Below are 14,348 nucleotides of genomic sequence, written 5' to 3'. Positions count from 1 at the left end.
TACCTCCAAATCAGCATGAAACCAAGAATGCAAACTATCTCACTAATATTTTATCCTAATTTTGATTTCACTAACATTGATTTTATGTTAAAAATAAGAATTTGAACCCAGGCATGGTGGTGTACACCTTTAGTCCCAGCACTTGGGAGGCAGAGGCAGGTTGATCTTTGTGAGATGGAGGCCTGTGTGAAGCAGGTTGGGGTTACAGAGAAACCCTGCCTCAGAAGATCAGGAAAAATACGGAATCTGTTAGGTTAAGTGGTGTGTTCCACTACATTTGTTCGTTTTTTAAAATGTAGCTATTGGGTCTGGAGAGATGACTCAGCAGGTGAAAGAACTTGCTGCCTGGTAGGATGACCCGGGTTTGATCTCCTGACTCACACAGGAGAGAGACTCCTGAAAGTTGACCTCTGGCCTCCACACAGATTTTATTTATTTTTATTTCATGTGTACTAGTGTTTTGCTTGCATGGATGTATATACACTATGTGCATGCAATACCTATAGAGGCCAGGAGAGGGCATCAGATCCTCTGGAACTGGAATTACAGATGGTTGTTGGTCACAGATGGGTGCTGGGAACTGAACCTGGGTCCTCTGGAAGAGTAGTCACGGCTTTTAACTATGCTGAGCCATCTCTCCAGCCCCATGAAAAAATTAAAAAAATATATATATGTATGAATATATTGGTATTTTTGAGACAGTGTCTCCCTGTAGCCCCACCTGGCCTGGAATTTGCTATGTATGCCAAGCTGGCCTCGAACTCATAGAGATCCACATGCCTCTGCCTTCCAAGTGCTGGGATTAAAGATGTGCAACCATGCTCATTGAAAATTTAAAAATATTTTATCTATTATTTTATGTGTATGAATGTATTGCCTGCATGTATGTAAGCATACCTGTGTTGTGCAGTGCCCGCAGAGGTCAGAAAAGGGTGTCAGAACCCCTGTGACTGGAGTTATAGATGGTTGTTAGCCACCACATGGGAGCTGGGACTGGAACCCAGTCCCCTGCAAGAGCAGCCAGTGCTCTTAACTACTGAGCCATCTTTCCAGCCCCCTAAAAAATTTTAAATAAACCAGGCCTGGTGGTGCACGCCTTTAATCCCAGCACTTGGGAGGCAGAGGCAGGTGGGTCTTTGTGAGTTCGAGGCCATAGTGAGTTCCAAGTCAGCTGGGGCTACAGGTCACAAAAAGACAAAAAATTAATTAATTAATTAATTAAATGTGGATATTAAATATTAAAATCTTGGATTAAAGCTCAAATAATTCTACCAGATATTTCCTCCTCATTGTGCACATAGCACCCTGTCCTGGGACAGGGAATAAAGCCAGCCATTGTTCACTGGGAGAATGAAAGCACTGCCTGTGCTAGTGAATGACACCCACCACTTCAAATTCAGACCTGACATCTTAACTTTACATCCAGTCTCTGAAAAATGTTTCATTCTTTGACTTGAGACTCTGTAACTACTCTTTTCCTCTAAAAATGCTTGTAGTTGTCTCTGGAAGATTGGTGGGTAAAATGACTGCTTCATATTGTGAGCCTACTCTTCAGGGAGCTCTGCCTTGTTACAGTCCGGGACACAGCACGGGGTGACAGCATCTAACACCAGGCATCTGCTTGCCTCCTTGCCTTTCTTTCTTCTTTCTTCCTCCCCCGGCCCCGTTTCCTTCTTTTAAGCTTTTAAAAAAACTTTTTATTTATTTATTTTTATTTTATTTCTTTTATGTGTATGTGTGTATTGCCTGCATGTAGGTAAGTGCACGCATGTCGTGCAATGCCTGCAGAGGTCAGAAGAGGCTGTCAGATCCCCTGGGACTGGAGTTACAGACAGTTGTTAGCTCCCATGTGGGTGCTGGGATTTGAACCTGGGTCTTCTGCAAGAACAACCAGTGTTCTTAACTGCTGAGCCATCTCTCCAGCCCCTTGTTTTTATTTTATGTGTATGACTGTTAGCCTACATGAATGTATGTATACCATGTATGTGCCTGGTCCATGTGAAGGCCAGGATATCAGATCCCCTAGAACTGGGGTTATGGATGGATGTGGACCACCATGTGGGTGCTGGGAATCAAACCTGGGCCCTCTACAAGAGCAGTCAGTGCCCTTAACTGCTGAGCCATCTCTCCAGCCCCTCTTTCTTTTATAAAACAAGGTCTTGCTACATAGCCCTGACTGGCCTGGAACTTACTATGTAGACCAGACTTGGCCTCAGCCTTCAGCTCTACTCCTGCCTCTCTGAGTCACAATATCCGACTGTCGGTAACTCCAGTCCCAGGGGATCTGACACCTTCTTCTGACCTCCTCGGGTACTGCATGACATGGGTGCACATACATGCAGGTAATACACTCATACATGTAAAATAAAAATAATAAAATATTTTTAAGAAAGAACAGAATGGGGTCTAGAGGCACAGACCTACGATCCCAGCTATTCAGGCCAAGACAAGTAGAACACAAGTTCAAGTCCAGCATGGTTTACATGGTAAATTCAAGAATTCAAGGCCAATCTATGCCATTACTCAGACCATCTAAAAATTTCAAGGAAGTTAGAAAGAGTGCTGGAGTCATAGTTCAATGGTGGAATGTTTGATCCCCTGTAACATACACGCACGCACGCACGCACACACACACACACACACACACACACGCACTACTACACATACACAATAATATAAACTACACAAACAGGGCTGGAGAGATGGCTCAGTGGTTAAGAACACTGGTTGTTCTTGCAGAAGACCCAGGTTCGAATCCCAGCATCCACATGGCAGCTAACAACTGTCTGTAACTTCAGTTCCAGGGGATCCAGTAGCCTCTTTTGTCCTCCTCAGGCATTGCATGATGGGTACACTTATCTACATGCAAGCAATACATTCATATACATAAAATAAAAATAATAAATAAAAAATATTTTAAAAATGATATTTGTATGCCAGGCTTGGTGGTGCATGCCTTTAATCCCAGCACTTGGGAGGCAGAGGCAGGCAGATCTCTTTGAGTTCAAGGTCAGCCTGGTCTACATAGTGAGTTCCAGGACAGCTGGGGCTACAGGGAAAAAGACCTGTCTCAAAAAGACCAAAAAAATAAAAGATATCTGCAAAATAAAACACAGCCGGGCATGGTGGCGTACGCCTTTAATTCCAGTACTCAGGAGGCAGAGGCAGGTGGATCTCTGAGACATCGAGGCCAGCCTGGTCTACACAGTGAGTTCCAGGATAGCCTGGGCTGCAAGGAGACCCTGTCTAAAAAAGACAAAAAAGAAGCAAAACAAACACACACAACAAAGTAACTGGGCATGATGGCTCACACCTGCAGTTCCAGGACTGGGGAAGTTGATGCAGGAGGCTTGACACAAATTTGAGGAAACCTGAATTACCCAAGTTTTAGGCCAGCCTGGGGTTACCACACAGGGCCTTATCCTTAAAAAAAAAAAAAAAAAAAAAAGGGGGGGAGCTGGAGAGATGGCTCAGCAGTTAAGAACACTAGTTGTTCTTGCAGAAGAATGGGGTTCGAATCCCAGCACTCAGATGACAGCTAACAACTGTCCTAACTCCAGTTCCAGGGGATCCGACAGCCTTTTCTGTCCTCCGCGGGCATTGCACGACATGGGTGTACTTACTTACATGCAGCAATACTCGCAAACACATAAAACAAAAATAAAAACAAAAATAAAAACAAGCAAAGCTAAGAAAAAATAACAATAAAATCCAGTAACTTTCTTGATCGATTATAAAACCACTTTCGTCAAAAAATGTGTGCCAGGCAACCAAAGTCAACTTTATCAGATGGGAACATCTTCCAGATAGTGTCCAGCCAGGGCCTGTTTCCAGATATGCTTCTCTGTTTATTGTGAAACCAGATCTGGAATCTCATCACACATATGTTTTGAGTCTCCAGAATATCCCTAGCTTAACTTTTTTTTTTTTTAAACTCTAAAATTATCTTGGCTTTTGTAATCTAGTCTTGCAGTTGGACTCATTTGGGGGGGTCTTTTTGAGACAGGGTCTCCCTGTAGCCCCAGCTGGCCTGGGACTCACTATGTAGACCAGGCTGGCCTAGAATTCAGAGACCTGCCTGCCTCAGTCTGGGACTAAAGGTGTGTATCACCACACCTAGCACCCAGCTGAACTCTTGAAATACTTCAAGCTCCAAGCAGGACTGGTCCTTGCAAACCTGTCATCCCAATACTCAGGAGCCTGGGACAGGAGGACTCCATGTCCAAGGGCAGCCTGGGCTACAGAGCCTATATCTCAACTGTTACTATATCATTGAATACTATGGTGATATGGGACACCCTTGTGTCTGGCATCCACAGTGACATCCTAAACCTAGTGACCCAATATGGTAGCCAGGTGGTGCTACTGAGGGCTTAAACTGTGGTTAGTGTGACTCCAGGACTGAATTTTTAATACCTAATTTCAAGTATTTTAAATTTTAAAACAGATGCTTGACTCCTTTACAGGAAAACTTCAGCATGTTTGGAAAAACCCAAGTGTGACTGTCTGCAACTGTAAATTTTATGAAATCCAAACACTGATCAAATATTTACCAGGTTTAGCATTGAGGCTGTAGTGTGTGGTCAGTGGAAGATACACACTGGATTGTGAAGCCTTTGTTTCTTAAAGAATAATGTAAAATATACCATTGAAAAAACCTTTATTTTATTTACATGTGTGTGGTTATGGTGTTTGTGTTTTGTATACCCACGTGCACATGGGTATCTGTGGGGGCCAGAAGTGGATGTCCTGGAGTTATAGGCATTTGTGAGTCACCCAATGTGGGTGCTGGGAAATGAATCTGGGTTCTCTGCAAGACAAGTTCTCTTAACCACTGAACCATCTCTTCAGCCCTATAATTGATGGTTTTTAACGATTACATTGGAATGCCAACATTTTGGGTATACAGGATTCCTTTTTTAGTTTTTAAAATGTGGCTATCAGAAAAGTGATGTGTATGATTGACTTTATATTCCTTTAATGGGTATAGGTGGTATTCAGAAATGGGCTTGGAACCCAGGGCCTCACACATGCTAAGCATGTGTTCTCTGGCTGAGTTCCACCCTCAGCTCTGGCATTATGCTCCTGTTAACAGTGGTGACTACCTAGACTGCCATTAATTGTCACATTCCCCAGTGGATTCATAGACACACTCTGTCATCTCCAAGACGGAGCCAATGGTGGTTTCAAATTCCTGATTTTCCTGCATCCACCTTCCTATTGCTGGGAGGGCTAGCATTGGAGGCTGGCATTACAGGTGTGTGTCACCACACCCCACTGGAATTTCCAATTCTTACAGTGTATAGGAAAAATGATTCCAATATCTGAGCTAAGCTAAGAAGCAGAGGAAACAGACTCTATTGCATAATCTACCCTGTAGTTGCTGGAAAATGTCAGAGAGAATTCAGTTTAGAATAGACATTACTGGGGCTGGAGATATAGCTTAGCAGTTAAGAACACTGGTTGTTCTTGCAGAAGACTAGAACACTGTTCTTGCAGAAGACCTGGGTTCGAATCCCAGCACCTACATGGCGGTTAACAACTGTCTGTAATTCCAGTTCCAGGGGATTCAACCGTCTCTTCTGTCTTCGGGCATTGCACGACACGGGTGCATTTACCTACATGCAAAGGAAAAAAAAAAAAAAAAAAAAAAAAAAGACATTACTTTGGAATCAGGAGTTCTAGAATGACGCCTCCTACTATGGATCTGGATAGACATCTAGGCTATATGCAGCTCCCTAGCTGCAGGGAGTCAGACCCAGTACCAGGTAGCCACTCTCCCTGGGCCACAGGCCATAGAGAAAGCATGAGATGGAGTGGACACTCTATGTCTTAGATGCTTTGTTCTTATTAAACTGCTTTTGGGACTTAAGGTAGCAACATATCTAAAGGGTTTATCTCAGGTACTCTTCCCAACAAACCATGGATTGGCATCATGGTCCCCATCTTACAGATAAGAAAGCTAAGGCTTAGAGAGTCCAATGAGTCACCCAAATCACACAGCTCCTAAGGACAGAGCTGAGAGAAGAATCTAGATCAGGCTGATCCTGAACTCTGGGTACTTTCCATTCTTGTATAAGGAATATTGGGGTGGGGATGGGGGTGCTTATGAGCACAGTCAGGAGCCAGGCTTTGGAGAAGGTAATAAAGGCTAAGAGGTGCTGAACACCCACAAGAAGCTCAGAGTTTTGCAGACAATTTCTGGATTCAAAAAAAAAAAAAAAATCTTGGGGCTTGGAGAGATGGCTCAGCAGTTAAGAGCACTGACTGCTCTTGCAGAGGACCCAGGTCCGATTCCCAGCACCCACATGGTGGCTAACAACCATTTGTAATTCCATTACAGGGGATCCAAAGCCTTCTTCTGACCTCTTCGGGCAGTGCACAACACAGGTGCACTTTCACATATACAGGCAATACACTCATACATATAAAATAAAAATAATAAACTAAAAAAAAAAATCTTGTTAGGGGTGGTGGTACATGCCTTTAATCCCAGTACTTGGGAAGCAGAAACAGGGCAATCTCTGTGAGATCCCAGGCCAGCCTGGTCTACATAGTGAGTTCCAGGCCAGCTGGGGCTGCAGGGAGACCCTGTCTCAAAAAATAGACCAAAACCACCAACAAAACACTCCCCAGGGTTGACAAGACTGCTCAGTAGGTAAAGGTGTTTAGTGCCAAGCCTGACAGCCTGAGTTCAATCCCCAGAAGCCACATGGTGGAAGGAAAGAACTGAGTCCACAAAGCTGTCCTCTGACCTCCATACCTTGGCACTTGGGCCACCCCATCTCTCTCTCTCTCTCTCTCTCTCTCTCTCTCTCTCTCTCTCACACACACACACACACACACACACAGTACATAAAAAATGTAAAAAAAAAAAAACCTCCCCTGTCTAGGCACCACATTTCCTACTATTCCAGAGAAAGTAGATGAATCCTGAGAAACAAGTCTCCAGGGGGTTCACCATGCTGGGAGCCCTTACCCTCATGATACGGGAATCATCTCCATCTCTGCCCCAGCACTCACCTCTATCCTCATTCATTCAGAACCCTCTACCTTGAACCAGGGAAAGGAAGTGAGCAGGAAGGCAGGAGGCTTCCCTCACCCGTTGCCTGGGAATAGGAACAGCTTACAAGGGAAGAGAAAGGAGCCAGGGCCTGGGAGTAACCGGAAATGACAACCAACCAAGGAGTCATGAAGACGCAGAACCAGTGCTTGAAGGACATCCGGCAGCCTCGCTTGTTTACAGGGTCCTTCCTGGAAACGTGTGTTTCCAGGAGTCTGCTACCCAGTGCAAGCCCCTAGGAGAGAGGGGAAACCCAGGTGAGGCAGAAGGGCGGCTGGCAGGGGTTCAACTGTCCCTACCAGGACAAGTTGTCTGGTCTGACCGTGACCCTGCTGCCGAACAGCCAGGCTCTCCTGCTCCTGGTCCCAGCTCAGAAGGAAGCCACTGCACTTGAAATCAGATCTGCCAGGCCTGGCTTAGTTTCACTTCTTTTCTCAGAGCCTGAGGTCAGACAAGGAGAGAATACAAGGGCACTCCGGGGTCTCCAGAGCAAGCAGTATATCTGGCTCCCACCAGACCTTCCACCCTTACCCAGCTGGAGTTTAGAGTGACGGGGGTCAAAAGCCAGAGTCCCCAGGTTACAAGCTAGCTCACCACAATGAGCTTGCTACTTGTGCCTCAGTTTCCCCCATTAGCTTTCAAAGTCACTGAACTTTATATCTCACTCTCTGTGTCAAGGCAAGGATCCAAGACACTCGAAGTGTTCAAGACAACAGTGTAAGACGGAGCACAACTCAATGTATACAAAGATAACACTGAGCCGCACAGTCTCTCGGTAGGTATCCCATATCTCCAGAGGCGTAAGGGAGACTTCCAGGATACATGGTGACAGTCTAGCTAATGAGTTCAAACGGGACCCACTGGTCGGCCCTGGGTATACCTGCACACACCTAATCCAACAGGCTCCAGGGTGCAGTGTGAGGCTGACTCTTGAAGTGTGTGTGCTCGTGTGTGTGTGGGGGGGGGGGGATAGATTCTGCTTTCCCTCAGCACTGCCTCCCAGTAGGGGGAATTCAAACAGCCTTGCCTAGGGCCTCTTTCTCCTCTCTTCTTCACCTTTGGCCTTTCACAAAGCAGAATGGACAGGCCTAGCTCTTCTCAGGCAGATCTTAAGCTCCTTCTGATATTGGTTCAGTGAGAAGGAGGAGGAGGATGAGGAGGACGAGGAGGAGGGGGAGGAAGAGAAAACAGAAACCCCTCATGCCTTCCTGGAAAAAGGGTAAGAAAGAGACAGTGAAGGATTATGAGGCCCTGGGTGCTACCAGCACAAAACCTCACGTAGTGGATGGGGTCAGACACCTATAGACCAGATTCTACTGAGAGCCTCCACACACTGTACCACTGGCCTCTGTTCCTTATATGTTTTTCCCTTCCACAATTTGATTAAACTTTAATCTCCATGGATGAAGGTGGTATGGAACAGGGAATCCTGTCTCTGATGCTTCAGGGCCCAGGCAACATTCTAAGGGAAGGAGAGGGTTACACAGAGTGGGAGTCCCGGGGTAGAAGCTTCAGGGTAGAGAGGAAGTGTGGGGACCGGAAGAAGCTGGAACATGATTGTCACATCTGGGAAGATCCAAAGCTGGGGGTCTCCAGACCAAGTTCAGTTACTGAACCGAAGGAGGTGAAAGGAGAGCCCAGAGATGGTGGGGAGCTGGAACTGCACCAGCCAGCCTCATCTGACACCCTGAGGGCCAAGGCAGAGGGTGGTAACCCAGAGCAGCTGCAGCTAAGCACTAAGATGCTTAGGGGTCCATCCTGCCCTGGCAGTGCTGCTTTACAGATGCCCTGAGGCCCAAGGATGAAGGGGAGGGAACAATACCAGATATATACACATGACACCCCCAAACTGTTTTCACCTTAGACCAAAAAGGGAGACCCTTCCTCAGTTTGGGAAGGTAGAGACCACCAGTTTCAGGTAAAGAAGGGCTCTGCATACCAACATTACCCATCCTGGCATGGAGCTGGAGCGGTAATCTGGCAGTAGCTGGGGCATAAGGGAAGGTCTCCTGTGTGCCTCTGCTGGAAGGAAGCCCATTTAAGACAGGGCTTCAGGGGCACAGTGAGTGGGAATGTGGGAAGCGAATGGCTGAACTTTCTCCACCAGGCAATGCAGGCAGGGCTGCATCCTCCTTTCAGGACAGTCCCAAGCCCTGCCCAGAGAAGGCTGAGATGGGCTGCACCTTCCGGAAGCACATCAGAAGTCAGAAGTACGAGCTCCAATTGGCAGTCAAGGACCTTCCTCTAAACTACTCCTCAGTGTCCTCTGGTTTGAGATTTGGACTTTCAAGGCTATAGGCGCACAGGTCAGGTCTGGCTCCTAGAATGAGATTGCTCAATCCTTCTCTCCACCCCCAGCCTTATCGCTGCCATCAACCTACCTTCTCCATTCCTCCAAAGGACAGACTCCTCCCACCCCCTCACAGGGGCAAGCACCCGGGTGTCTGTGGGGCTGAGTCTACGCTGAGTCTACGGGGTGCCCCAGCCCAAACAGCTGGAGTTACTACCCCAGAAACATCCTGGACACTGGCTACAGACCCCTCCTCTCCTAACTCAGTTCAAACTGGGGGCGAGAGCAGGGAGGAGGGGTTTGGGGGGAATAAAGGAAAAGAGAGAGAGGAAGACAGGTAGAAGTCAACATCAAACACCTTGCCTGCCACAGCTGGGCACAGCCTGTCCTAGACACAGAAATCAATCAGCCACTCCAAAGGTAGGAGGGGGCTAGGGCCCCTGAACCAGAGGCAACCCATAGCCCTTTTGGAAAACCTCCTAACTTGAGAGTCTAGGATTCCCTTCCAGGTCAACATCTGTCCACCTTCTAGCCCCCTGCTTTATAGAGGAAGACGGTTGTTTGCTTTCAACTTTCTACACTGAGAAGGCTGCATTGTCAGTTTCAAAAAGACAACAGGACAAAAGACTCTTGGGTACACACATCAGATTGGAACAAGAATTGAGAATTGAATGTGTGTGCTAGAATGAGAGGCAAGAAACCCCAGAAAATGGAAGGAATGCTCAAAAGGGAGGGGGGGACCTGAGTTATATAGAGCAGTTGAACCTCAGTATGCAGGGACCCTGTGAACTCTGGGAGTCACCAGAGGGGCTGAGATGCCCCAAATACCACTGCTTAAGGTAGGCTCAAGCACCACATCTTTAGCCCCAGCACATGGGAGGCAGAGGCAGGTGGATCTCTATGAGTTCCAGGCCAGCTGGGAGACCCTGTCTCAAAAAGAAAAAAGAAAAAGAAAAAGAGGTAGGCTCACTCACTTTATCACATCAGCTCCCTGAAGTCCCTTGCAAAGATCACTGGGACCCCTAGGAAGAACACCCCTCCATATCTCCCAAGCTTCCCCATGGTGAGAAAGAACAGCTGTCCCTCAAGGAGCGAAGGGCCAAAGTCCAGAGGAGATAAACCACATTAATCAGTAGTCACATGGGTAGCTCATGCTGTTAAACAGCTGATGGGAGTTGGTGGCACATGGCACCCTCAACACTCAGCATGGTTCCAGCTACCCAGCATGGACAACACCTCCAAGGGTCCTGGTGGATGCTCTATTATTGCCTCCAGTGCCCTTGGGCTGCCCTAAGGCCTGGCTCCGTTCAGGCAAATCCCCTTAGTTCTGGGAGCAACTCCCAGGATCAGCTCCCCCCCTGCTTACGGCCGGCCGTTCTTTGTTCTTTAAAATTCTCTCCGTTCTGCTGGTGGTTCCCTCCTCCAGCGGGCCTCAGAAAGGGGCGGGAGCTGCTGTGGGAGTTATTGGAAACCCAGACAGGGCAATGAAGTTGTATGGCAGAGGCCCCCTGCCAGAGGCCTCTCATTGTTTACGCCCAGATCTCTCCAGATGGCTGCTGGGGGTAAGGGTGGGAGCCTCCTTCCAGTACCCAAACTTCTCTTGAGAGATGGCAAGAGGCTTCCACAGCAAAGGGATCACCCCTGCCTCCCACCTAACACACACGCAAAGACTCTTTCTGCATTCAACTGTTCAACTACCTGGGCAAAGAATGGAACCAGTGGACTCTGGGAGGGACGTGAGAGCCGGTCAGATTGCAAGAGGTGAGGGTGTTGGAGGGGAAGAAGTTCCCAGGCAGGAGGAGAAGAGAAAGCATTGTATTTCCCCTGCATTCTCCCAGGGAGAAAGAAAAAAACTTCCAAAGCCCAGGCCGCAGTATTTCTTTGGGCAAACACAAGGAACCTGGTTTGAGTTAACAGCGAGCACCCCTCCCCCGTGTCACACACACACACACACACACAGTCAGGAACGCACAGCACTCCAGACCTCTAGTCCTCTCCCAGGAAGCTTAACCAGCCCCAGCCCTGAGGCTGAGACACTCACCCGCAGCAGCCAGGGGACCCCTCCAGCAGATTGGGCAGCTCCTTCAGGGCACACCAGGGCAAAGGGGCAGATTTGTACCTCCAGATGGGGGCGCTCTAGGGAGGGGGGGCGGAGCCAGGGACCAGGCTGGCAGCTCCAACGTTCCAAGCGGGGGGTTAGATCATTAACCAACGGCTACCTACCCACCCCTGAACAAGCCTCCAGCGCTGGGCTTCGGGTGCGGGTTGCAAAGGGATGGCCAGCTCTGCTCGGCTCCACCCCGCTGCCAGGAGCCTGAACCTCTCGCGGCCTTGGCCTCGGAGCGGGCGGGGTGATGGGGTTGGGGGGGGGTAGAGTATTCGTTCGCTGGGCCATTGCCTTCCAGGCAGTTCCTTCCTTCCCTCCTTCCTCCCGGGCCCGCGTACAGCCGTGAGTGTACGAGATCGCGAGTACACGCCTCTGACACTTCAGGAGAAGAATTCGGTCCTTATTCATGGAGAACCGCGCGCACACGCCCCCCTCGAGGCGACCTCGGGCCGCGCGCCTGCCCACAACCACACACACCCCATTCCCGGGCAAGGGGTGGACCTTTAAAACCTGCCCACTCACCCCACCCGGACCAGCTCCCGTGGCCAGATCGGCGAGTCCCAGCGACGCTACGCCCGGCTCTGTGTCACCCCCTCCACCGCACACACCGATGTTCTGGGACACAGTGTGGCTCTGGGTTCCGGGCACCCAAGACCCAGCCTTGCCTACCCTGGTCAGATGCCGAGGACTAAGAAGCGGGGGCGGGGGGGTCCCCGTCCTCCACGATCCCGGGTTCTTCCGACCGTCTCCACCCTACCCGGGGGTCTACAGCCCACCCAGACCTCACGCGTCCGCACGGCCACGCGGGTGCGCATCGCCTACCTCGGTGCCCAGATCCCCGTGCACGAGCTGGGCACGACAGTGCGCTCCCCTCGGTGGGCAGGCGACCCATGGCAGCGCCGGCGTTTGTTTCCCTCCGGCTCCCGGGGCTGCGGGTGTGCAAGCCGCTCGGACACTCCCCTCCCAGACTCCGCCCCCCCCCGCCCCGCAACCCTCCGCGCTGACGTCAGGCCGCCGCCGCAGCCAATGACAGCTGAGAGCTCGGCCGGGCCGCTCGGCCTCCTCGGTTCAAATCTGAAAGCCTGAGTCGTCCCTAGGTCCATGTGGGGCAGCCCGGGTGGGTACCGCTTCGGGGTGTTCCCCACCCTGCGTTCCCGCGGTGAACCCCGAAGTGGGGTCCCCGGAGGCTGGAGCGCATCCCCTCCCAGGGCCCGCAGCGAGGCCCTCTTAAAGCTCTTCCTCCTTTTGAACAATGGCAAGAAACCAATATCTCCACCCCTGGACGTGTCTCTCTTGCTCCCCCCACCAACTACTCCCTCCCCAGCTTACCTAGGGACTGGCTGGGGACGCGAGTGGGAGCATGGAGCCCGCCCGCGTGGTTCCTGCCCCAGGCTGAGGGCGGGAGGAGTCCAGATTCAGATTGGGCGGTGGAAGGATTTTTTTCAGCAGGGTGACCTGTCTTTAATCACCCTGCCTGCTCAAGTCCGAGGCATTGCTTCCCAAGTATCTTTCTAGGGACCCCCCCCCCTTGAGTCCTTGGACCCGGTGCTGTGAAGCAGCAGGCATTGGGCTCTCTTCCTTTTAGAGGAAGTGAACTATCATTCAGAGTAATAAATGCCGAAGGTGAAACAGTCTACAGCAGGAAAATGCAGCCAGCCCAAAGTGAAAGTTCCCTACAGCCCCAAGGAAGTGTGTTGTGGAAGTGGCCAGGGTTCCAGCATCCGCTAAAAATAGCATCTTCACAAGACTCTGCATCTCCCTTCCCCTCTGCCGGTGGAAAATTCAAGTTTTCCACGTTTTATGAAAGTCAAATCCAAAAGTAGGTGCCTGGTCTGGGGGCCCAGCTTGGCAGCAGGGCACGAAGTTAGCATTCAGGAAACCCTGGATTCAATCCTCCAGCACCACCAACCAGAAGAAATCAAAACTAGACACTGGAACTAGAAGCAGAGTTCAGCGCAACCTGGGGAAGTTACTCCTCCTCCCTCTACTCTGGGTCCCTTTCCTAACCTAACCTTGGAGTGACAGGGTTTTAGAATACAATGCAGTGTCATAAGGAGAAAATTGCAGTCATTATGAGCTGAGTCACTGGGGGCTGTAACAGGATTGTGGGTCAGGTCAGTTAGAAAGAATGAGAGACACACTTGGCCTTGAATTCCAGCTCTGCCATGTACTTGCCCACAAGTCAACCACTGCTCTTTCCCAACTGTAAAATGGGCCTCGCATCTTCTGCCTCCTCATTTGATGAGTGTATTGACTAAAAGCCCTGGTCGAAGATTCTGGGGAAACCCAGGCCCTTTATAGTCCTTCCCACTGGTGTCCTCCGGTTGCTCCCACCAGCTGGGCACCACCCCCTACTCTTGGAGTTCTAGGACGTTTTCATTTGGCAGTGTAGGTCTTCTTTGTTACAAAAATGTTTCCTGGTTTTCTCGAGACTTTCCCCTCTGCTTCGGCTCATTTATTAAACATATATACATTTGGGGCTGTAAAGAAAGCTCGGCGGTTAAGAAAGCAGGCTGCTCTTAGAGTGGACTGAGGTTTGGTCCGCCGCCCCCCCCAGCATCCCCCCCCTTGCCCCCCGCCCCGCACCCGGTGGCTCACAACCATCCTGTAACTCCAGTTCCAGCGGATCTATTGCCCTCTTCTGGTCTCCGCGGGCATTGCACACCTAGGTCCACTTACATGCAGGCAAAACAAAATATATTAATATTTTAGATTTATTTTACTTTTGTGTTAGTGTGTGTGTGTGTGTGTGTGTGTGTGTGTGTGTGTGTGTGCATGCGCGCGCGCGGGCCAGCGGATTGTCAGGTGCCTCTGGAGATTTACAGGCAGCTGTGAGCCACCCGCATGGCTGCTGGGAATCAAATTTAGGTCCTTTGTAAAAGCATTAT

At 49.8% G+C, this 14,348-nt stretch overlaps 1 protein-coding gene across 7 annotated transcripts in view; it reads right to left on the bottom strand.

Annotated features, from left to right (window-relative positions):
* Cdc42ep4 (CDC42 effector protein 4) overlaps positions 1–12,811 on the bottom strand; it is a 30,140-nt gene extending 17,329 nt beyond the window's left edge. The window contains exons 1-2 of one of the 7 annotated variants that reach the window (XM_017797726.2): positions 12,283–12,415; positions 7,183–7,298 (exon numbers count right to left, since the gene is read on the bottom strand). The gene's annotated coding sequence lies outside the window, so the exon portion shown is untranslated. Of the gene's footprint in view, positions 1–7,182; positions 7,299–11,394; positions 11,536–11,576; positions 11,693–12,282; positions 12,416–12,789 lie in introns of those variants that run through there. The other 6 variants (XM_029562730.1, XM_017797724.2, XM_017797728.2 and 3 more) reach the window with 6 other exon arrangements.
* Positions 12,812–14,348: the final 1,537 nt, after the last annotated feature.

This window comes from Nannospalax galili, unplaced genomic scaffold (genome assembly GCF_000622305.1).
Source record: "Nannospalax galili isolate Female #2095 unplaced genomic scaffold, S.galili_v1.0 scaffold634, whole genome shotgun sequence".
NCBI lineage: Eukaryota > Metazoa > Chordata > Mammalia > Rodentia > Spalacidae > Nannospalax > Nannospalax galili.
The sequence above is the reverse complement of the archived record's forward strand: the minus strand, read 5'-3'. Positions and strand labels throughout refer to the sequence as shown.